This window comes from Olea europaea, unplaced genomic scaffold (assembly GCF_002742605.1).
Source record: "Olea europaea var. sylvestris unplaced genomic scaffold, O_europaea_v1 scaffold492, whole genome shotgun sequence".
Taxonomy (NCBI): Eukaryota; Viridiplantae; Streptophyta; class Magnoliopsida; order Lamiales; family Oleaceae; genus Olea; species Olea europaea.
In genome coordinates this window covers 274,819-301,122 of record NW_019263235.1, presented here as the reverse complement: position 1 = coordinate 301,122, position 26,304 = coordinate 274,819, and the positions used below count along the sequence as shown (strand labels likewise).

Here is a 26,304-nt window from a genome sequence, read left to right as displayed (position 1 = left end):
ATGAATTGGGGTCAGTCGATATCAAAAGACTTGATTAACTGGAAAAAAATTAGAGCCTACAATTTTCCCATCAAAGATATTTGATAAATGTGGCTGTTGGTCTGGATCAGCCACTATCCTCCCAGGCAACAAACCTATTATTCTATACACTGGAGTTGTAGATGAAAATATCACAGAGGTCCAGAACTATGCAGTTCCAGCAGACTATTCTAATCCATACCTCCGAAAGTGGATCGAGCCAGATAACAACCCGTTAATAGTTGTGACCGAGTCTATGAACACGACTGCATTCCGTGACCCAACAATTGGGCCATGATGGGCTCTGGAAAATATTGGTGGGAAGTATTGGAAATTAAACTTGATTCATGAATGATGAAAAAAATTAAATTTGATACATGAATTAGTTTATTTAATATTCATGCATTTATTTAAATCATGTATCCAAATGGTTCTTTGTATCCTATTATTCATAGTATGTAGGAAAAGTCATTAATTAGTCTATTAAGTTCATACAATGTATTTGGGATCCATTGTACCTATAAAAGACCTTGTGTTTGAGACATTTTATAGATCCAAGCCATAGAATACAAATATTTTTTAGAATTCTCTAAATTTTTCTCGCTAGTCTTTCATCCCATAATTTTTTATTTCCAACAAAGTGGTATCAGAGCCATTTAAAAGATGAATAGTTCATTTCCTTTTGTTGTCCCAAACTAACAAAGGAAAATCATGGAAATTGGAGCATACGCATGAAGGCGTTGCTCGGCTCACAAGAGGTATAGAAAGTTATAGAGAAGGGCTATGATGAACCAGAGAATGAAGGAGCTTTAAGTCAAGCTCAAAGGAATGCCTTGCAAAAGTAACGCAAGTTAGATCAACACGCTCTCTCTGTTATTCACATGGGCTTAGATGAAGCCATGTTCGAGAAAGTTGCATCCTCAACAAAAGCTAAAAAAGCTTGGGAGATTCTCGAGAACAATTTCAAGGGAATTGAAAAAGTGAAGAAGGTGCGCCTTCAATCCTTCGTAGAGAGTTTGAATCTCTGCACATCAAAGAGTCTAAATCTGTCTTTGACTATTTCACTAGATTGTCCTCCATTGTCAATCATATGAAGCGTTATGGGGAGAATATTGAAGAAAGTCGTGTCATCGAGAAAATTCTTAGATCGCTTGACTCAAAACTTGAGTTTCTTAGTATTGTCATTGAAGAGTCTAATGACTTGGATACCATGACCCTTGATCAACTCATGGGGTCCTTGCAAGCATTTGAAAAAGATTGAAGAAGAAAGGAGAACCGGTGGCTCAAGTTCTCCAAACGAATGTCTCCTTGGGAGGTCAACAGAAAGAGCAAGGACGATTTCAAGGAAGAGGTCAAATTCACGGTCGAGGTTGTGGTCACGGTCGTGGTCGCGAAGGAAATTATGGTCGTGGTAATGAAAGAAATGATGGAAAACAAAATTTGAATAATGAAGAGTCAAGCAATTACTTGAGAGGACGAGGGCGTTGGAACTATGGCTCCAAGAGAGGTGGCGGAGAAGATATGATAAGTCCAATGTTCAATGTTACACTTGTCATAAATATGGTCACTATGCCTCCGAATGTAGGAGTGACAATACCAATAATGAAGAGAGAGTGAATTATGTTGAAGCAAAGGAAGATGAAGAATTGTTATTGTTGTTGGCAACCAAAGAAGAAAAGGATAAACAATCGTGGTACCTTGACACCAGTGCCGCCAATCACATGAGTGGCAACAAGGAGTTTTTCTAACAATAAATGAGTCGGTAAAAGGCAACATTGTTTTTGGAGATGAAACTAAAGTTCCAATAAAAGGCAAAGGTGATATTCTTATTCGTGCTAAACATGTTAGTCATCTTTTGATTTCTCAAGTTTATTATGTACCTATCTTGAAATCTAATATTTTAAGTCTGGGACAATTACTTGAAAATGGCTATGACATTCACTTGAAGAATCGTTGCTTTGCTTTGAGAGATGTTTCTCATAAACTGATTGCAAAGGTGCCGATGAAGAAGAATAGAATGTTTTTACTCAATATTAATGTTGACCATCCAAGGTGTCTAAAAGCTTGTGTTGAAGATAATTCTTGGCTTTGGCACTTAAGATTTGGTTATTTGAATTTTGATGGCTTGAAAACCTTGATGAATGAAGAAATGGTGAATGGGTTGCAAAATATTAATCATCCCAATCAACTTTGTGAAGGATGCCTCATTGGCAAGCAAACTAAAAGAAGTTTTCAAAAGGAATTCACCTCAAGAGCAACAAAGCCACTCCAACTTGTTCATGTGGATGTGTGCAGGCCAATCAAAGCACCTTCTCATGGTAAAGCAAATTATTTCTTACTGTTTATTGATGATTTTTCTCATAAGACCTGGGTTTATTTATTGAAGACAAAAGATGAAGTTTTTGGAGCATTGAAAAAATTCAAAGCCCTTGTTGAAAATGAGAGTAGCAACTCAATCAAAGCATTAAGGACAGATCGAGGTGGAGAATTCACTTCCAAGGAGTTTAACAATTTTTGTGATACCAATGGAATTTGACATTTCCTTACAGTTCCAAGATCACCTCAACAAAATGGTGTTGTGGAGCGGAAAAATAGAACCATCCTCAACATGGTTCGTAGTATGCTTAAGAGCAAAAGTATGGAGAAGGAGTTTTGGGCCGAGGCTGTTACATGTGCCGTGTATTTCTCTAATCTTTCCCTGTCAAGGAGTGTTCAAAACATGACTCCACAAGAAGCTTGGAATGGTAAGAACCTAGTGTTTCTCATTTAAGTGTTTTTGGTAGGATAGCATATATTCATGTGCCAGATGAGAAGAGATTAAAACTTGATGAGAAAAATGAGAAGTTTGTTTTCATCGATTATGATGCAAACTCTAAAGGCTACAAGTTTTATAATCCTTGCAATGGAAAAATTGTTATTAGTAGAGATGCGAAATTCGACAAAGAAAGTTCGTAGGATTGGAATGTTCCGAAAAATGAAGAATACGTGATTTTTCCTTTCCAAGAAGGAGACTCTAGCCAAAACGCAAGTGAAGATGCCACTCCACCATATTGTCCTACTCCTGGTCCTCAATCTCCTCATGATAGTCCCTCCGAAAGACCGAGTCGTATCAGAAATCTTGCAAAAATTTACGAAGAAACTGAAATTGTTGATAATTCATCTTTGTTTTATCTCTTCGCTAACACCGAGCCATTGAACTTTGAAGAGGCAATGGAAGATAAGAAATGGAGGCATGCAATGGATGAGAAAATCTGAGCAATAAAAAAGAACAATACATGGGAGCTAGCCTTTCTTCCTGAAGGGCAAAAAGCAATTGACGTGAAATGGGTGTGCAAAGTAAAGAAAAATACTCGAGGAGAAGTGGAGAAATACAAGGCAAGACTTATTGCCAAAGGCTATAGCCAAAAGCATGGCATTGACTATGAAGAGGTCTTTGCCCCTGATGAGTGATTTACACTCATTATATTATGCCATTAATTTCATGATTTTGCTATCTTGGAGAGTATTTTAGAAGTGCTAACAAGTGATTTTGGTGTTGTTTTATAAATTGATGGAAGTGGAGAAAACAAGAGCTAAAAGAGGTCAAAGGAAGGAAATAGGCAAAAGCTAGCGAAATTGGATGAAATGACCAAAACGTAAGAGATCCAAAGTTCGAGGATTAAAATGCAATTAATCAAAAGTCGTGTCGAAACTTGAAATGAAGATCCAAGAGTTCTAGAAGCCAATTGGATGGAGGAAGGTGTCAAAGGGATCAGATTTAGTCAAGATATGATCATAAATCATTTTCCAACCAAAAAGTTTTGCGCTGGAATTTTGGTCTCACATTTAGACTCATTTTTGACATAGAAAACGATTGAATTGGAGAATTATTCCTGATGCAAAATTGTAGTCCTTTGAATTAGCTTTCGAACGCATCTTGAATCACTTCAATTGGATCTCGAACAAGAACGTTATGCTGACAATACTGAAGGACGTTCAGAATGCCGTTTCGAGCGTACGGGGCGCCCATCTTGCTGAAACAAGCAGAAAGTCAGCACCCAGGTGCCACTAACACAGCGCCCAGGCGCTGCATTCCGAAACAAAAGGAACTTCTGATTTTATAATATTTTTTCAGCCCAATTAGTAACCTGTTGTTCCCTAAATTCCAAGACACTATAAATACACAATTGAAGACCTAAATTAGGGGGGAGCCGCACACTAAAAATCTGTGGAATCAAGCCACGCGTTCTTGACATATTGGAGAGAAAATGTGACGCCCCGAACTTAAGTTTCGAGTGTCACGTACTAAACATAATAGCTTCTGCCTTTGGCACGTGTAAATACTCTTCAATAGAAGTATTACATGTTAGAAACTTATTTTCAACTTGGTAAAATGTCTCTCATAAATTTTAATGGCCCGCAGAAGCGTATATCGACAAGAAATTATACTTTACATATACGGACTCTGCACTGCCACGGTTAGTTGGGGTAGCAAGTTCGACTATTTTTATAAAACTCGTCCCAACTCCGTTTTCTTTGAGATTTATGACATCAGAAAGATATTTTCAAGTAGTTTTCTAGGTTAAAATATAAAAAATTTCCAAGATCATATAATATGGGCGTTTTACTGAAAACAGTGAGGTATTGCACAAAAATTTCAGATTTGACCCTTCAACGTTTCAAAATTCATATATCAGGCTACAGATATCCAAATTGAGTGACTCTTGTGCCCATATTAAGAAAACTCAATGAGGAAAACAGTAATGTTTTCAAAGTCTCAAATGGACGTTTATGGAGTCAAAAATAATGTGTTGAAGTTGACCCAAAAACTGTCCCATTTTTGCCTTTTTATCATTTGCAAGGGAAAGTAAAAATAAAAAAATGTCTCTTAACATAACATGATAGATATAATTACATAATTTACTTCCAGTATCATATTACATCATGTCTTATACATGTTTTTATATAATAACAAAAGCAAAACATATGGAAAGCAGTCAAACAAAACATACAAAACAGAAACTTCGATGTAAAATAATTTTGTCCTTGATCCATCATCGATTTTGCCGACTGACTTCCACCAACTCCACAATTATGAATATGAGAATTTAGCATAGAACACTATAAAGAATACTCAGTAAGATACCATACTTGGATTTTATCATGTTAATACTACACAAAAGAATGCAATCAAACACATACTTGCACATTCCGGCTTGCCGGTACCCTTCGGACTTGTCCTAAGGCATAAATAGATATCTAACTTTGTGGACTTGTCCACCACATTCATATTATGGTTTTTCATGCATAGCTTAAGCATAAATATTACCATGAAATCATACCACTTAAGCATAGAAAGTATCTTACAATAAAACTTGAAGAAATCTCGGTTGAAAATAAATTGAGAAATGCTAGGCTGGTCTTCTTCTTCCCGCACGTTTTCTGCCCTTTTTTAAACAAGTGATAAGTTGTTTTTCATGCAAGAGAAATAAAGGGCAGCAACACATCTATTTATAGATGAGAAAAATGATTAATTTTGGGTGACTCTTCAAGAAATTCAACATGTGTAGGCTGCATGGTTTCATTTTCTTAAATCCAGAACACCTCATGCATTAGTTAGCCACCTCATGCTTAAATTAAAACACCTCATGCATATATGTTTCATCAATTTTCGGCCAAGTTGGAGAAACAATATTTAACTTTAGTAATTAGGTGTAAAATGGACATTTATCCCAAACCCCTAATTAACAAGTTATTTGGAAAAACTTTTAATAAATCAACCAATGTAAAATTTGGCAATCATAAATAATTTTTTTGGCCATACTAAATTTTGAAAAGTTAAATTGCTATTCTAAGAATTAAATGAGCACAAAATTCGGAGTATTACATCCTTCTTCCCTTAAAAAATTTCGTCCTCGAAATTACCTTGAACTTAGTTGAAAAGTTCTGGATACTTGATCTTGATTTCCTCTTCTCTTTCCCAAGTTAACTCTTCGACATTATGGTTCCTCTATTGAACTCTCACTAACGGAATTCCTTTGTCCTCAGTTGTTGGATTCTGCGATCCAATATTGCTACTGGTTTTTCCTCATAAGTCATGTTTCGTTTGATATCCAATGGTTGATAACTAACCACATGACTTTGATCTGGCACATATTGTCGAAACATTGACACGTGGAACACATCATGAATTGCTGACAAATCTGGTGGTAGAGCGATTTGATAGGCTACATTTCCAACTTTCTGCAAAATTTCAAAAGGACCTACGAATCTTAGTCGAAGTTTTCCCTTCTTTCCAAAGTGAAGAACTCCCTTCATCGGTGCCACTTTTAAGAAAACTTTATCACCAACATTAAATGCCAAATTTTTTCTCCTTTTATCGGCATAAATTTTTTGTCGGTCCTGGGCTGCCTTGATTCTAACTCTTATTTTATCAACCACTCGACTAGTTTCCTCAATTATTTCGGGCCCTAAAACTCTTCGTTCACCTACTTCATCCCAATAAAGGGGAGCTCTACATCTTCTGTCATAAAGAGTTTCGTAAGGTGTCATCTTTATCGTAGCTTGATAGCTATTATTATAGGCAAATTCTACCAGTGGTACATAACTTTCCCAACTGCCTCCTAAATCAAGGACGTAGGCACGCAGCATATCCTCCAGAGTCTGTATAGTCCTCTCCGATTGTCCATCAGTTTGAGGATGAAAAGCTGTGCTGAAGTTTAACTTAGTTCCCATGGCTCCTTTCAAACTTTTCCAAAATTTTGAGGTAAATCTTGGATCTCTATCTGATACAATTGAGGCTGGGATTCCATGCAAACGGATGACCTCTTTGATGTACAATTGCGCGTATTGATCCATACTAAAATTCATTCTTACAGGTAGAAAATGAGCTGACTTTGTTAACCAATCCACTATAACCCATATAGCATCATTTTCCTTAGCTGATTTTGGAAAACCCATAACAAAATCCATAGTTATATGCTCCCATTTCCATTGTGGAATTGTTAATGGTTCCAACAACCCAGATGACCTTTGATGTTCAGCTTTCACTTGTTGACAAGTCATGCACCTCCTGACAAAAAGGCCTATGCACCGTTTCATATTTCTCCACCAAAACATACTCCTTAAATCACGATACATTTTTGTACCTCCTAGATGGGCAGTACATGGAGTTGAGTGTGCTTCTTCAAGAATTTATTTCCTTAATCCCTCATCTTTCGGCACACACAACCTTCCTTTAAAGAGCAAGGCTTTATCACTACCTAATCCAAAATCCTTTCGCTTGCTAGTACCAACTTCGGATTTGATCTTTTGCAGGAAAGAGTCACCATCCTGTGCTACTCTTATTCAATCTCTAAGTGTTGGTCGAATCGTTAGAGCCGCTATCCTGGTGATAGTTTGGGTTGGTGGAACAATTACTTCTGGATGTAAGTTTTCGAAATCCTTTAACAATTGGTCCTGCATAGTGATTAGTAATGCTAATTGTCCAACTGCCTTTTTGCTAAGAGCATCTGCTACTACATTAGCTTTACTAAGATGGTAAAGGATAGTGCAATCATAATCCTTTACTAGCTCTAGCCATCTCCTCTGCCCCATATTTAATTCCTTTTGGGTGAAAAAGTACTTCAAACTCTTATGATCAGTATAAATGTCACACTTATTTCCATATAAGTAATGATACCATATCTTGAGGGCATGAACTACCGCAGCCAATTCTAGATCATGGGTTGGGTAGTTTTGTTCATATTGTTTCAATTGTCTAGAAGCGTAGGCTATCACCTTTCCTTTCTGCATCAGAAAGGATCACTGTATGTAACAAATCCTTCTGGTCTGTCAGGTATTGTTAATGCTGGAGTTGTGACTAATCTTCGTTTCAGCTCTTGGAAGCTCTGTTCACATTTCTCTGTCCATTGAAATTTTATCCCTTTTTGAGTCAACTGGGTCAATGGTCCTGCTATTTTAGAAAATCCCTCGATAAATCTTCTATAGTAACCAGCCAATTCCAAGAAGCTACGTATTTCTCTAACAATGGTTGGTCTTACCCAATTATTTACTGCTTCCACTTTAGTTGGGTCTACTTCAATTCCTTGTGCTATGATTACGTGCTCCAGAAAACCTATTTTATCCAACTAGAATTCACATTTCTTGAATTTGGCATAAAGCTTCTCTTTTCTTAGAGTTTCCAAGACAATCGTGAGATGTTTCTCGTGTTCCTCATTACTCTTCGAATAGATTAAGATGTCATCAATGAAAACTATAACAAATTGGTCTAAGTATTCATGGAATACTCTGTTCATTAGATCCATAAATACTGTCGGGGCATTAGTTAATCCAAAAGGCATCACCAAAAATTCATAATGACCATAACGCGTCCTAAAAGCCGTCTTAGGGATATTATCTGACTTAATTTTCAATTGGTGATATCCTGATCTTAGATCGATCTTTGAAAATACTGTAGCCCCCTTAAGCTGGTCAAACAAATCTTCTATTCTTGGAAGTGGATATTTGTTTTTGATAGTGAGGCGATTCAATTCTCGATAGTCAATGCACAGCCTCATAGTTCCATCCTTCTTCTTCACAAATAGTACAGGTGTACCCCAAGGTGATACACTTGGTCTAATGAAACCCTTATCAAGAAGCTCCTTCAACTGTACCTTCAACTCTTGCAGTTCCAACGGTGCCATACGATATGGAGCCTTTGAAATAGGTGTTGCTCCTGGTACCAAATCGATGGTAAACTCTACTTGCCTGTCTGGTGGTACACCTAGAAGGTCTTCTGGAAAAACATCTTTATAGTGCCGAACTATTTGAACATCCTCAACTGACAACTTATCTTGTTCAATATTGGTCATCGACACTAGAAATCTTTGACCTAATTCCTTTCTCGGCGTCCTTTCAACCTGAGTTGTTGACATCATACGAGACGAGGTATTTGCCTCAGTTCCCACAAAACGAAACTCTTCCTCGCCCGGCCTTCGAAAAACCACCATTCTCTCGGTACAATGAATAGTTGCATAGTTTTTAGACAACCAGTCCATACCAAGGATAACATCAAAGTCTTTTATCGTTAATGGAATTAGATCTACTGTTATATCTCTACCATCAATTTCCATCCGAAGATCTCTAGCTATTTGGTTGGCGACAAGTATCTTTCTAGATGGAAGAGATATTTCTAAAGTATACGGAAGGAATTCACATTCCACTTTAGACTTTGCAACAAACGAAGAAGAAATGAACGAATGTGTAGCTCCAAAATCTATAAGTACAAATGCAGGCATATTGGAAACAGAGATGATACCTGCGAGGACATTAGGGTCTCGTTCTGCTTCTTGCCTGGATAAGGAGAAAACTCTTGCTTTTCCTTTCTTGTCATCTCCAGCCTTCTGTGTCTAATTCTGGGGGCATTCTTTAGCGAAATGTCCTAATTTTCACACTTGAAACAAACATTTTTTCCTAATAGACATTCTCCTTTATGAGGTATATCGCACTTAGGACAACGCTTATCACCACTAACTCCTACTATCTTCGTCTTTCCTTTCTTTGGTGCATTAGTCCCTTTTACTTTACCGTTATTCTGTCTATTAAAGTTCCACTTCCTCTTACCTGAGAAATTTTGAACTTGGTAAGAATTTTCAACGTTTTGAGTTCTTTGATAAGAAATAGTCTGGGCTCGCTTCAGGACTTCTCGATAAGTGCTCAGCTCAAGAACTGACACTATGTCACAAATATACGGTTGAAGCCCACGTTCAAATCTTCTAGCCCACTTTTCCTCCACATCCACTAGATGTGGAGCAAACCTTGATAATTCCTCAAATTTGCATTCATAATCCACGAGAGCCATGGTTCCCTATTGGAGTATGAGGAACTTCATCTCCTTTTGATCTTTCACAGCTGTCGGGAAGAATTTTTCTTCTACGAGTTCCTTAAACCTCACCCAAGTTATAGCCTGTCCTTCAGCAGGTGTTAATGACCTGGTAGTCATGTCCCACCAATGGCTAGCCCCCTTCTATAACATAAACACTGAAAATGTTACCCTTTCAGCATCTTCACATCTTATAAATTTAAAGATACGTTCTAGTTCTCGTAACCAATCCTCAACTGCTAAGGGATCCATATTTCCTTCGAACGATGGAGGGTTCATTTTACGAAACTGCTCTATCATTGCAGTTCGATCCCTCGAGTTAGGTACTATTTGAGGTTGAATAGCTAGTTGGTTGGGATCCTGATGATCAACTAGTACTTGTTGATTTAGGGTTCGTTGCCCAGTCAAAGGTGGTGCCTGTTGTTGTTGTCCCAACTCCCGCATTACGACAAGCAGTTCTAGTGCAAAGTTTGCTACATTAACTTCGTCACCACTAGAACTAGCATTAGCATTGCCGCCACCTAAGTTCATATTGGAATTTGGTGCACTGTCGTGGTTGCGCTTTAGAGGCATTTCCTTTGAATGAAAAATATTCATCCAGTTAGAGTTACTTCAGAACGTAATACTAACTTTAGAAAAAAATCCAAAGGCCAAGGCAACTTTCCTTCATAAATATACATTATTATTTTTCACAAACAAAAGTCATATTGAGGTACGGTACATACATTCAAAAGTAGATGTACGTATTACATCCTATTCTATTCCAAAAAATAAAGATAGCTAGATAAGATGGTGTCTAATCTTCTATTTCTTCTGGATCCTCATCGGGGTCTTCATCAGGGTCTTCCTCTGGGTCTTCCTCTAACATGCTTTGGTCCGAATTATCTGGTAATGGTATGGGAAAACTTTCATCTAGAACTCTCGAAAAGCACTTAGCCAACGGTCCCTTATCTAGCCTAGAATTGGTAGCTCGTAAACTAGTATTCATGGATAAGTTTATAGTCTTCTCAAAGTTTCACTGTAAATCGCGGCTAGTTTCATAACTTTCTCGAAGCAAATATGTAAGGTCCTCATATGAAAGATCATCTTCAGACCATAGCACAATCTCATTTATGACTGAGGCCCAAGGTTTTGGAACAGTTTCATATAACCTCCATATCTTTACCTTATCCCTTAAGCTATGATGTATCTCCCATAACATCTCAATAATACAGTCTAGCAGATCAAGATGTTGTTCGAGGCTATGGAGCGGATGTATACAATAATTATAATAAAATGCCAATAATATGTCCCGCTTCTTCGCAAAACCACAAACTTCTGTCCTTATGGGGGTTCTTACTGTTCGTGCCATAATTAGGACAAAAATTGATTATGTTACTCTACAAGGCTCTAATAAATATTTAGATATAAGTGTTTATGACTTCATAATCTCAACCATGACTTGATTCAAAATATTCCTATATCCAGCCATAGATATAGCAGTTCATTGCATAAGAAAACTCATAAACTTTAAAAAAAAGTTTTTACCCTGATCGTCGGTTGAAAGTCAGTTGCTAGCTTGCTCGATGATGAAGGACAGTAACTTTCTTTAAAAAAAAGTCTACAGAAAAATATAACTGCTCTGATACCACGCTGTGACACCCCGAACTTAAGTTTCGAGTGTCACGTACTAAACATAATAGTTTCTGCCTTTGGCACATGTAAATACTCTTAAATAGAAGTATTACATGTTAAAAACTTATTTTCAACTTGGTAAAATGTCTCTCATAAATTTTAATGGCCCGCAGAAGCGCATATCGACAAGAAATTATACTTTACATATACGGACTCTGTACTGCCAGGGTTAGTTAGGGCAGCAAGTTCGACTATTTTTATAAAATTTATCCCAACTCCATTTTCTATGAAATTTATGACATTAGAAAGATATTTTCAAGTAGTTTTCTAGGTTAAAATATAAAAAATTTCCAAGATCATATAATATGGGCGTTTTACTGAAAACAGTGAGGTATTGTACAGAAATTTCAGATTTGACCCTTCAACGTTTAAAAATTCATATCCCAGGCTACAGATATCCAAATTGAGTGATTCTTGTGTCCATATTAAGACAGGTCAATGAGGAACACAGTAATATTTTCAGAGTCTCAAATGGATGTTTATGGAGTCAAAAATAATGTGTTGAAGTTGACCCAAAAACTGTCCCATTTCTGCCTTTTCATCATTTGCAAGGGAAAGTAAAAATAAAAAAACGTCTCTTAACATAACATGATAGATATAATTACATAATTTACTTCCGGTATCATATTACATCATGTCTTATACATGTTTTTATATAATAACAAAAGCAAAACATATGGAAAGCAGTCAAACAAAACATACAAAACAGAAACTTCGATGTAAAATAATTTTGTCCTTGATCCATCATCGATTTTGCCGACTGACTTCCACCAACTCCACAATTATGAATCTGAGGATTTAGCATAGAACACTATAAAGAATACTCAGTAAGATACCATGCTTGGATTTTATCATGTTAATACTACACAAAAGAATGCAATCAAACACATACTTGCACATTCCGGCTTGCCGGTACCCTTCGGACTTGTCCTAAGGCATAAATAGATATCTAACTTTGTGGACTTGTCCACCACATTCATATTATGGTTTTTCATGCATAGCTTAAGCATAAATATTACCATGAAATCATACCACTTAAGCATAGAAAGTATCTTACAATAAAACTTGAAGAAATCTCGGTTGAAAATAAATTGAGAAATGCTAGGCTAGTCCTCTTCTTCCCTCACGTTTTCTGCCCTTTTTTAAACAAGTGATAAGTTGTTTTTCATGTAAGAGAAATAAAGGGCAGCAACATATCTATTTATAGGTGAGAAAAATGATTAATTTTGGTTGACTCTTTAAGAAATTCAACATGTGTAGGTTGCATGGTTTCATTTTCTTAAATCCAAAACACCTCATGCATTAGTTAGCCACCTCATGCTTAAATTAAAACACCTCATGCATATATGTTTCATCAATTTTCGGCCAAGTTGGAGAAACAATGTTTAACTTTAGTAATTAGGTGTAAAATGGACATTTATCCTAAACCCCTAATTAATAAATTATTTGGAAAAACTTTTAATAAATCAACCAATGCAAAATTTGGCAACCATAAATAATTTTTTTGGCCATACTAAATTTTGAAAAGTTAAATTGCTATTCTAAAAATTAAATGAGCACAAAATTCGGTGTATTACAGAAAACAACAAGAAGGGAGATTCAAAGGAGAAATTCAAGAAGATTAACACCAAGAATTGAAGATTGGAAGCATTCATTGGAAGAGGAAGGAGATCTTGATGCAAGAATTTCACTTTTTCTTCTACATCTTTATTTCAAACTCGGTGATGTATTCTAAGAGAAATTCCTTCTTTTCTTCTTGTATTATGAGTAGCTAAATTCATTGTTAGGGGGAATAATGTAACCAATTGGGATCTTTTACATTTTCTTATTAAGACTTTCAGTTTTTAATTCTTTCATGTGTTGATTTTGCTTGAGTTGAATGCATTAAATTATCCGATCAATAATTTGATGATTTTTGTGAATTCTTTACAAATAGAAATATGAGTTTAGGATTTAGACCATGTAGTAAAATTCAATACATTGGTATAACGAGTAGAGATACCTATACCATTTATTGTGGTCATAATTGAATTCCTAAAATATAGAACTCGTTTAACTAAGTTGAATTTGCATAGAGATATGAAATTTAATTAGTTAAATAGGCTCAATGAGAACTCGAGAAGGGTAAATTGAATACAATAGGAGAATTCGACCGAGCACTACATTAGAATTGAGTTTTAATTTGAGATGTAAAGGTGATCAATTGGTGAAGTTATTCTACCCTAACATCCATTCATTATTTGATTCTCCAACAAATCGTGTGAACATTCATTTATTTTCTAGAATTTAGATTAAAGCCCAGATTTTATAACCTTTGATTTATATTCGTCAAATAGTAGTTAAAGAAAGATTAAATTAAGTGCTAGAAAATAGTCCTTGTGGGATCGATAACCGGACTCTTAGGTCCACTATTACTTGTTACGGGTCGTACACTTGCGAAACAAAATTATACAATAAGTTTTTGACGCCGTTGCAGGGGACTATTTTCTTTTAGTCTTAATTTATTTTTTATTTTGACTGTTATTTGATTTTTTTATTTTTCTTTATTTATAGAAAATTGTGTTCGTTGTATACTCCGTGCCCAAGGCGACGATCTTGAACCGTTTGATTCGAAGATAGAACGTACCTTCAAACAAAGACGCAAGGAACACAAACAAAAACAGCAATATCAAATGGCTGACAATCAACAAATCCATATCCCTATTCAGCCGATTGGACAAATGGCCGCAAGAGTGGCACCACCGAAACAGCAGCATGAGCGAAGGGAAATAAATGAAGGCGATTTGCCAGTATCAATGTTCCTGACACCTATAGCAGCACCCATGCGCTCCAGTATTGTGTATCCAAATTTTGGGGTGAATAACTTTCAGACCAGGCCAGATTGGATTAACTTGATGAGCAACACTCTGCAATTCTATGGGCTACCTCAGGAAAATCTGAACACGCATATCTCCAGATTTCTCAATAATTGTTAGAACTTCCATGCTCCAGGGGTCAATGAAGATGCTATTAAATTACGACTATTTCCATTTACATTGAGAGATGCTGCATTGGAATGGTTAGATGTGGAGCCTCATGCCAGCATTACTAGATGGGAAGAACTGATCAGGAAATTCTGCAACAAATTCTTCCCACCAGCCAGAGTAGCTAAAATCAGATTGGAAATTCAAACTTTTCAACAGAAAGAGGGAGAAAGCTATCACGAGGCATGGAATAGATTTAATGAGCTGATGAGAAAATGTCCAAACCATGGAATCACTCAAGGAAACCAAGTGTAGTACTTCTACATCGGACTTACTCCATTGTCAAAATCTCAAGTTGATGCCTCTGCTAGTGGATCAAACATAGGGAAATCAGTGCAACAAACCATGGACCTATTTGAGTTAATTGCCACCACACATTCAATGTTCTTATCAGAAAGAGTGGTACCACCAAAGGCAGGAGGAATGTATGAATTAGACAGCACAACATCTACCAACGCACAGATAGCAGCTTTAACAAAACAGGTAGAGTTACTTGTAAAATTGCAAACACATGGAGCAAATACAATGATGACAAGTTCAGCATGTGAGAATTGTGGGAGAAATCATGCTACAGAGAACTGCATGATGCTCACTTCTTCAGAGGAAAAAGTAAACTTTATTCAAAATAGCTCCCGTAATTTCAACTCATATGGTAACAATTTCCAACAAGAAAGAAGACCAAGTTTTGGGGAAGATGATTCAACAATATGTGCAGAAGACGGACAAGGTGTTCCAACAAATTGACACGAACTTTCAAAATTAGCAGGCATCCATCAAAAAAATGGAGACACAAATTGGTCAGATAGCACAACAACTTGCAGAACGTCCACAAGGGACATTGCCAGGCAATACAATGATAAATCCTAAGGAACAGTTGATGGTAATTGAAGTAGTGGAGAATGATCCACCTAGGGCCCCCGTAAAAGTTAAAGCATATGTACCTCCACTTCTATTTTCCCAAAAACTTCGAAAGAAGTCGATGGAGCAAAATATTCATGCCATAAATATAAAGAGCGAGGTACAATCACCAGAGATCACTACAAAGAGACCCAAAAGAAAAGATGACCAAGAAGTGATTGATAAAGTTACAAGGGTAGAAAAATCTGCACCAAATACAACTGAAAATAGAGAAGGTACAGAAACATCAGCTACCAAAGCACCAAGTCTAGACAAAGCTTACATGCCTCCCATTCCCTTTCCTCAAAAGCTCAAGAAGAACAAACAAGACACAAATTATGAAAAATTTCTCTATGTTCTCAAGAAGCTCCAGATCAATGTTCCGTTCATAGATGTGATACTACAAATTCCAAGCTATAAGAAATTTTTGAGAGAGATGTTGACAAAGAAAAGAAAGCTTCCGGAGTTTGAAACTATGGCATTAACTGAGGAAAGTAGTGCAAGAGTCCAAAGAAAATTGCCCCCTAAATTGAAGGATCCAAGGAGTTTTACTTTACCAGTTTCAATTGGAGATTCCTTTTCAACTAATGCATTGTGTGACACTGGTGCTAGTATCAATCTAATATCGTATTCTGATTACAGGAAATTGGGACTAGGTGAAGTCAACTCAACATCAATAACGCTACAACTCGCTAATAGAACAATCACAAGGCCATGTGGCAAAGTTGAGGATGTACTCGTCAAAGTAGGAAATATAATATTTCCTGTGGATTTCATTGTATTGGACATACCAGAAGATCGAGACATTCCAATTATATTGGGTCGACCATTTTTAGCAACAGGACGAACCCTTATTGACATGGAGAAGGGAGAACTAATCTTGAGGGTGGGGGAAAAGCATGAGATATTCAATATTTACATCCAATATGAGAAACCTCCCAATAAAAATGATTGCTATAGAATTGATGAATAAGTGCCACCTGATCAACGAAGCTGTCAGAATAAAAAAACAAATTTTGGAGAACTTCTTGGTAGAGATAAGAATGGACAAATCAAAATTTGGAGAGCAAAAAAGGACTGTATCAATGAAAATTGCAAAAAGTGCAATGATGGAATAACTTAGTTTAAGCCATCATGATAAATCAGCAACACAAGTCAAGCTAATGACTTAAAAGAAGCGCTTCTTAGGAGGCAACCAAATTTTTCATTTTATTTTATTTTATTTATTTTGTTTTCAAAGTTCTAAGATAGTTTAATTTGTATTTTATTTAGGAATCATCACCTATACAACTTCTACTCATAGGTTTTGGAGTAATTAAGTTGATTATTAGATGTTTGAGCTAAGTAATCCTTGTTCCATGAGTTTAATTTTTCAAATTTAATTTTTCAGGAACATGAAGTCGTGGAACACTCAAACCAACATGGACATGGAGAAAGTGGGACAAATCTCAAGTTTGGGGGAAAATGTAGAAGAAGAGTCAATCAAATGCAACACCAAGACACCACAACATCATAGGCAATACTGACATTTCAGGGAAGTCCTCCTCCTTTTCCTTTAAATTTAACATTGAGGATAATGTTTCAGTTAAGTTTGGGGGAGTGACATCATTTGCTTACATTGTTGAGTTTCTCGAATGCTTATGTGTGATTTGCTTGTTTTATGTGTTTGTGTTTTTATTCAAAGAAAAAAAATTCATTTCGTGTTTTTGCATGCTTGTGTGTGTTAGATAACCTTGTCGGTATTGATATGTGTAATTGAGAACATGCATTGATTTATGAATTGTGGACGAGTTATGTGTTTGAGTTAGATTTTTGCTTATTCTTGTGAAACGAAAATTATTCTTTGCACGTGAGTTGATTGTAGCTTTGTGCATGAGTATGTTGATTCACGTTTATAGGTTGAAATAGAGAACTTAGATGCTCAACCCAAACAACCATTAAATATCACAATACCCTTAAACCAAACTTTGGACGTTTGGATGATTGCACTGTTGTAGGGAAACTTGAAGATAAATGTGGATTTCGTGTATGTTAATTTTGTGCGGACTGTTTGAGATTAATGGGATGAAAATTGGGTGAAAACCTTAAGTTTGAGGTCGATTTTCGAGGATAGGTGTTTAATAAGGGGCATTGCACTAATCACCGCATGAAAAAAAGGATCCCAATGAGGACAACTTTAATAATCTCATTGTAAATCGTCTTTTCGTAGCCCTTATGACTCGAGTGATTAAGCCTGTAAGGGTTTAAAACCTGGTGCCCTAAAGTCATCTGATTTGGGAGTCATCGGTCTAAAGCTCGCTACAGGGGCTATTTAGAAAGCTTAAGGGAGAGACGTCCGCACAACGAGTGATTAAAGAATAAAGATATATACGAAAAAAAATTAATTAAAAAAAAGAGAAAAAAATAGATATCAAATGCCTTGATTATGCCCCGAACACTTGTTTTAGAGGATTAGACCTTTGATAAAGGGTAAGTAACTTGGTTGATTCCTAAAGGTTGAAGCAGTCACAAATAAGGAGAATCCTTATTTGTTGAGATGTGGAACTACAATCAGTAAAATCTAACCAAACTTGAGTGGTGTAAGAAATTAGTATTGAAAATTTAACCTTAGGTTACACCCTTGGAAAGAAAAAAGAAAATAAGTTTGGGGGTGTGTAAATCCCACGAGCAAAGTAAGGAAAAATTTGACTTCTAAGGTCAGGAATTGGGTCAACTTATTATTGTATAGCGTTGCACTTGACTCTCCACACACACACCCGTTGTGCATTAAATAGGCGAGAATTTAACTTTTGCATTATAGTTTTGAAGTGATTCATGGAATCGAAGTTATGTTTTTAATTCTCAGACATGAAGGCAAGCTATCTAGCGAAATTTATTTTAAGTGATTTTGTTTGTCTTAGTTGTGCTTGTGTGTCCATTAACTATTTTTACGGGTTTTGGTGTTTGCTTGAGGACAAGCAAAAGATTAAGTTTGGGGGTGTTTGATGAGTGATTTACACTCATTATATTATGTCATTAATTTCATGATTTTGCTATCTTGGAGAGTATTTTAGAAGTACTAACAAGTGATTTTGGTGTTATTTTGTAGATTGATGGAAGTGGAGAAAACAAGAGCTAAAAGAGGTTAAAGGAAGGAAATAGGCAAAAGCTAGCGAAATTGGATGAAATGACCAAAATGTAAGAGATCCAAAGTTCGAGGATTAAAATGCAATTAAGCAAAAGTCGTGTCGAAACTTGAAATGAAGATCCGAGAGTTCTAGAAGCCAATTAAATGAAGGAAGGTGTCAAAGGGATCAAATTTAGTCAAGATATGATCATAAATCATTTTCCAACCAAAAAGTTTTGCGCCGGAGTTTTGGTCTCACATTTAGACTCATTTTTGACATAGAAAACGATCGAATTGGAGAATAATTCCTGAAGGAAAATTGTAGTCCTTTGAATTAGCTTTCCAACGCATCTTAAATCGCTTCAATCGGATATTGAACGAAAACGTTATGTTGAAAATACTAAAGGACGCGCAAAATGTCGTTTCGGGCGTACGGGGCGCCCATCTTGCTGAAACAAGCAGAAAGTCAGCGCCCAGGCGCTGCATTCCGAAAGAAAAGGAAATTCTGATTTTATAATATTTTCTCGGCCCAATTAGTAACCTGTTGTTCCCTAAATTCCAAGACACTATAAATACACAATTGAAGACCTAAATTAGGGGGGGCGGCACACTAAAAATCTGTGGAATCAAGCCACGCATTCTTGACATATTGGAGAGAAAACAACAAGAAGGGAGATTCAAATGAGAAATTCAAGAAGATTAACACCAAGAATTGAAGATTGGAAGCATTCATTGGAAGAGGAAAGAGATCTTGGTGCAAGAATTCCACTTTTTCTTCTACATCTTTATTTCAAACTCGGTGATGTATTCTAAGAGAAATTCCTTCTTTTCTTCTTGTATTATGAGTAGCTAAATTCATTGTTAGGGGGAATAATGTAACCAATTGGGATCTTTTACATTTTCTTATTAGGACTTTCAGTTTTTAATTCTTCCATGTGTTGATTTTGCTATGAGTTAAATGCATTAAATTATCCGATCAATAATTTGATGATTTTTGTGAATTCTTTACAAATAGAGATATGAGTTTAGGATTTAGATCATGTAGTAAAATTCAATACATTGGTATAACGAGTAGAGATACCTATACCATTTATTGTGGTCATAATTGAATTCCTAAAATATAGAACTCGTTTAACTAAGTTGAATTTGCATAGAGATATGAAATTTAATTAGTTAAATAGGCTCAATGAGAACTCGAGAGGGGTAAATTGAATACAATAGGAGAATTCGACCGAGCGCTACTTTAGAATTGAGTTTTAATTTGAGATGTAAAGGTGATCAATTGGTGAAGTTATTCTACCCTAACATCCATTCATTATTTGATTCTCCAACAAATCGTGTGAACATTCATTTATTTTCTAGAATTTAGATTAAAGCCCAGATTTTATAACCTTTGATTTATATTCGTCAAATAGTAGTTAAAGAAAGATTAAATTAAGTGCTAGAAAATAGTCTTTGTGAGATCGATAACCGGACTCTTAGGTCCACTATTACTTGTTACGGGTCGTACACTTGCGAAACAAAATTATACAACAGCCCCTGTTGCTCACTTGGAAACCATTCGATTAATCATTTCCTTGGCAGCTCAAAATAAGTGGAAAATTTATCAAATGGACGTCAAGTCCACTTTCTTGAATGGATACCTTGAAGAAGAAGTGTACGTTCAACAATCATTGGGTTATGTTATCAAGGAACATGAAGATAAAATTTTAAAGTTGAAGAATGCGATATATGGCTTGAAGCAAGCGCCTAGAGCATGGTATAGCCGGATTGACAAGTATTTTCAATATCATAGATTCATCAAATGTCCACATGAGTATGTTCTTTACGTTAAAAAGGATGCATTTAGAGGTTTTATGATTGTGTGCTTATACATTGATGACTTGATCTTCACCGGCAACAATGAAAACATGTTTGATGAATTTAAGAGAATGATAGCTCAAGAATTTGAGATGACTGACATTGGACTCATGTCATACTACCTCGGAATTGAGGTAAAACAAAATAGAGATGACATTTTTATTTTTCAAGAAGCTTATGCAAAGAAAGTTCTTGAAATACTCAAAATGCAAAATTGCAATTCGGTGAGTACTCCCATTGGGTGTGGAACAAAAATGTCAAAATATGATGAGAGCACGAAAGTGGATCCATCTCTCTATAGACAGCTTGTTGGAAGTTTGAGATATTTGACTTGTACAAGACCCGATATTCTTTATGGTGTTGGTCTTGTTAGCCATTATATGGAGGCACCAACTCTAACTCACTTGGAGATTGCTAAAAGGATATTTCGCTACATTAAAGGTACCCTTGATTATGGCTTAGCTTATTCTTCTTCTACAAATTTCAAGCTTCATGGTTATAGTAATAGTGATTGGGCTAGTGATATTAATGATCGAAAAAGCACCTCTGGATTTTTATTTTTCATGGGTAACGCAGCTTTCACTTGGTGTTCAAAGAAGCATCCCAGTGTGACCCTTTCTACTTGTGAAGCTGAATATTTTTTCGCTGCATCGTGTGTTTGTCATGTCATTTGGCTTCGAAAATTATTAGAGATGCTTCATATGCCTGAAAATGAAGCTGCACCAATTTATGTTGATAACAAGTCTGCTATTGCTTTGGGTAAAAATCCTATGTTCCATGATCGAAGCAAGCATATAGGTACGAGATTTCACTTTATTAGAAAGTGCATTGAGAACAAAGAAGTTGAGCTTGCTTATGTGAAGACCAATGATCATTTTCACCAAACCATTGAAGAATGATCATTTGCAAGATTGCGTACTTGGATTGGAGTTATCAAGATGGAATCAAGTTTAAGAAGGGGTGTTGGAAATTAAACTTGATTCATGAATGAAGAAAAAAATTAAATTTGATACATGAATTAGTTTATTTAATATTCATGCATTTATTTAAATCATATATTCAAATGGTTCTTTGTATCCTATTATTCATAGTATGTAGGAAAAGTCATTAATTAGTCTATTAAGTTCATACAATGTATTTGGGATCCAATGTATCTATAAAAGGCCTTGTGTTTGAGACATTTTATAGAGTCAAGCCATAAAATACAAATATTTTTGAGAATTCTCTGAATTTTTCTCTCTAGTCTTTCATCCCATAATTTTTTATTTCCAACAGGAAGTAGGAGAAAGCATAGAGGAATTGTTTATTTGCACAGGAGCAGGGATATCATGAATTGGGTAAAGGCTAAACATCCATTGCATTCTTCTGCCAATACTGGAAATTGGGAATGCCCTGATTTTTTTTTCCAGTATCATTGCATGATACAAATGGCTTGGATACCTCTTTAATGGAGGGAAATAATATTAAGCATGTTTTGAAGGTTAGCCTTGATGGCACTAGATATGATTACTGTACACTTGGTACATATTTCCCTCAACTGGATAGGTAAATTCCTGATAAGAACATGGTTGATGGTTTGAGGGGATTAAGGTATGACTATGGTAATTTTTATGCCTCGAAATCATTTTTCGACCCTGTCAAGAAACGAAGGATCATGTGGGCTTGGGCTAATGAGTCTGACACTACCCTCGACGATGTGGAAAAAGGTTGGTCTGGAATTCTGGTAGGTTAATATTCTACTTGTAATTTCACTTTTAACAACAGAAGGGCTGACATAAAAAGTCAATTTTGGATTGCGCGGTTCAAAAATGGGTCACTGGAAAAGATTTGAAGGCAAAAAAAAATTGTCATTAAAAGTAATTTTTGTAGTTAGCATGTTAATGTTGAACTCTGCCAAAACTAAGAAAATGAACTAAAATTCTATTTTCTAGTACTTTTAAGTATCAAATATACTTGATTTAATGAAATTAGACGGAGTTCCTGTTTCTTTGCATTAAAATCTTTTATTATTTTTTTTATTTATTTATTATTATTTTTGGAATTTATACCTGATTTTTTGCATTAAAATCATTTTTTATGTTATGGATTCTTTTAAACAAGTCCACAAACGATTTTGATCGATCCTAATAAAAGGCAATTGCTGAAATGGCCTATCGAAGAATTAGAAACTCTAAGAAGGAAAAAAGTAGAGTTGAGCGAAAAAAAGCTCAAGAATGGAGAGCATGTCGAAGTTAAAGGAATAACAGCTGCACAAGTACGTTTCCTCTGAAATAATTCAATTAGATTTGTTAATCTGTCACTCTAATATTATGCAACAAAATTAATGAAACTTCATGGATTGTATATGATTGCAGGCTGATGTTGAAGTAACCTTCTCTTTCCATAGCTTGGACAAGGCAGAAAAATATGATTTCAGTTGGGATGAAACCTTTGCAGCCAAAAGGATTCTACTGTTCAAGGTGGGGTTGGACCATTTGGGCTCTTGTCATTGGCTTCACAAGATCTAACAGAATACACTCCTGTCTTCTTTAGAATTTTCAAAGCTAATTCCAAGCATGTCGTTCTCATGTGCTCTGATGCTTCAAGGTTTGTTTATATATTTGCACGTTCGAAATAGCAAAGGGTAAACTTAGTATTCCTACCAAACAGCAACTCTACTATCAAGTACTAGAAACTTTGCCAGTAGCAAGAAAAATAAGTAGTAGTTGCAATCTAGATTTGGTAGAAATATATCTCTGCCATAGAATATTTGAAGCGAGATGAATGGTAAACGATGAATCTCAAATGTATTTGGAATGAAAGGGAGTATTTTGAGTTCGTTCTTGCAGTTCTCTCTTACCTTTATTTTTCTTTATCTTTTCAACAGTTCGTCATTAAAGGAAGGATTGTACAGGCCCTCATTTGCAGGATTTGTTGATGTAGACCTAACAGACAAGAAGCTTTCTCTTAGGAGTTTGGTATGTCTATAAATATTTTGATTAACTGATTACACTTTACCCTACTGTTTCTTTCTTGCAGAGGATTTTTTGTTAAAAAGGGCTGCCATTTTGCAGGTTGATCATTCAGTGGTGGAAAGCTTTGGTGCTGGAGGAAAGACATGCATTACATCTAGGGTTTGTCCTACCCTGGCTATTTATGAGAATGCTCATTTGCATGCATTCAACAATGGCACTGAAACCGTCATAATGGAGAAATTAGATGCTTGGAGCATGAATAGTCCTCAGATGAACTAATAAAACATTCCACAAGTAACTAGATGACGAGTAGTATGACTATGACAAATAAGATATAAAATTTAAATCTTTTACTTTTTAACACGATAGTTTTATTTTTGTAGTCCATCTTCCTGGACTGGAGGTTAGATCAAAGCTTGTATTTTATTTTCAATTAATAAATACATGGTGGTTTGACTAAAAAATAGTCCTTGAGAAACTAAGGAGACATGCTGTTTTACTTTTTTAGATTTACTTTTAGTTTCTTTTCCAATTGCAATCTCTTGTCCAACTTTACGTTCAAATTTAATGGTAATAAATTAACTGCTATCAACCTTTCTTATAGAAAACAATTAAACTAAAAAAATAGAAAGTATTTTTTGATCATGGGGGTGATGGATAAATTTTTGAATCACTTGAACGGAATAAATATTTTCATGAAAATTGCTTAGATTTGTACTTCGTAATATGATAAGACAATGGCAAGAGAGAGGGAAAAACAAGGTGTTGAACAAAAGAGGAAATTAACCATGTGTGCAGTAGTAAATAGCTAAGTACAATGAATCGATATTTCCATTCAACAAGAGTTACTACATATAGTAACATAGTGGAACGGAGAAAAATAGCAATACAAATTAATAACACACTTATATGAGCTTTTAAACTTGATTAATTGTGGTTAGTAGAGAGAATATCTACCTAACTAGGTGTAAATATGTTAAGAGTAGAAAAATTCCCAACTTAAAATCCATTTGATGCGAAAAGGCAATTTTGAGCTTAAATGAATTTGATTCGGAGCAATTGAAATTCAACTTAATTACATTTTATCAGTATAAAGAATAATTAATATAGCAATTAGGGGAAATATAAAAATTTTGTGAACTAAATTTGACATTTGAAATGTTAGGAGACATAATTTCAAACATATGAAACTAGCATTGAATTAATTAAGGATGATTATGGAGGATAAAGACTTAACTGTAAAGATTATTCAAAGATGAACGATCAAGTTGCACATAGGATGGGAATTGAGCTGAGCCAAAGAGGAGTTTAGGGCTCAAAGTGAAAACGAAGAAAGAGAGTAAACCATTTTTATTGCAAGGGTGAACCGCATACGATCACAACTGAGGTAGATCCATCACACGTAGGTTAAAAGCTTAGCATTTATACGAGATATAAATTATCTTGTTTCCTATTTTGCTTCAACCTCTTTTTAGGAAGAAAATATAACAAGAATTTTAACCTATTTCTTGAAATATAAATACATACTTTCATTATTCAACGGGAAAGCTAGAGTGGCTTTTGGGTAGAAAATTCATATATCTTACAAAAAGAAGGGCAAAAGAAGAAGCTTAAAACATATTCCATATTTTTTTACAAGCTTTTGATATAAAACACCGACTCCATACAAAAATTCATAGATGTTTGCTTTGGTTGAAGAAGAAGATATTAAGGAAATAAGTCGAGAATCATTATAGGAATTTAAGATTATCTATATCTTCTCAAAGTTCAAGTGGAATGATCTTGTATTGATTCAATTCGAGTATTTTTATTATTATGATGCTTAGCTGGTTGTATAGATGCTCTACAATATTGAACCCTATATTTTAAATTTTTTATTAATTTTCATATTTTGATATTAGATATTTGACTGATCGAATATTGTTAAAGTTTAATACTTTTAAATTAACTGGTCACTAATTGATTAGATTTATGATTTCTATTGACATTCGATAGAAGAAATAAGAATTTAGTATAAGTAGCAATCATTGTAAAGTCTTATAAACGTTAAAATTAATTGTTTATGCTTTGTATAATCTTATTAAATGTTCTTGTGATTTAATGGTGTTGCTATACCTATCGAGATTTGCACTTGGACTAAGGATGAATTAGTTGAGTAATTAGAATAGTAAATGTGTACATATCATCTAATGACTATTTCTCCTCAAGAGTTAAACATGTGTCTATGTGTGAAACTGCTAAGATTGTGAAAAACTCTAAGCAGCAAAATGTTGATCCCTAGGTTTGGGGAAATCAGAATGGAGGGTAATGAATCTTTTAATTAGTTTTATGTTAAACTGAATGATATAGTTAATTCAAACTTCAATATGGGTGAATAAATTCCAAAGACAAAATAGTTAGAAAAGTTATAAGATCTCTACCTGAAAGGTTTAGACCTAAGGTCACGGTGCAAAGACTTCGATCACATTAACATAGCAAAACTAGTTGGATCACTCCAAACCTATGAATTAACCATATCTCATTCGAAGAAAAATCACTCTATTACCCTAAACATTGTTAAGGAAGAAAACTAAAAGTTCTAATCAGCCAAATATTTAGACCTTTCGTGCGGAACTAACACAATTAAAAGCATAAGTCACTTTTTAATTGTTTCTAGATGGTTAATCAAACAGTACAGTTATCATAAGTTGAATTGCCACAGTTTGTAATAAGAAAACAATAAATAAGACCAGATATGTTGATGGAGAAATCCAACTGTGTAAAAATTTCGGAACCAAACCAATTACCTCCACTATCGACAATATGGACTTACAATTATATGCTGCCTAGCAAACTTCACTAGACTTCCCGATCTACTTATAACCTTCAAGATCCTGTTGAAACCACAATCTCCCGATCTCCAACTATTGTCTCTTTCAAGTGGATCGCCAA

General features: G+C 35.3%; 1 pseudogene; it reads left to right on the top strand.

Moving 5' to 3' along the window:
* On the top strand, positions 1-23,652 carry LOC111388425 (annotated as a pseudogene).
* The last annotated feature ends 2,652 nt before the right edge of the window (positions 23,653-26,304 follow it).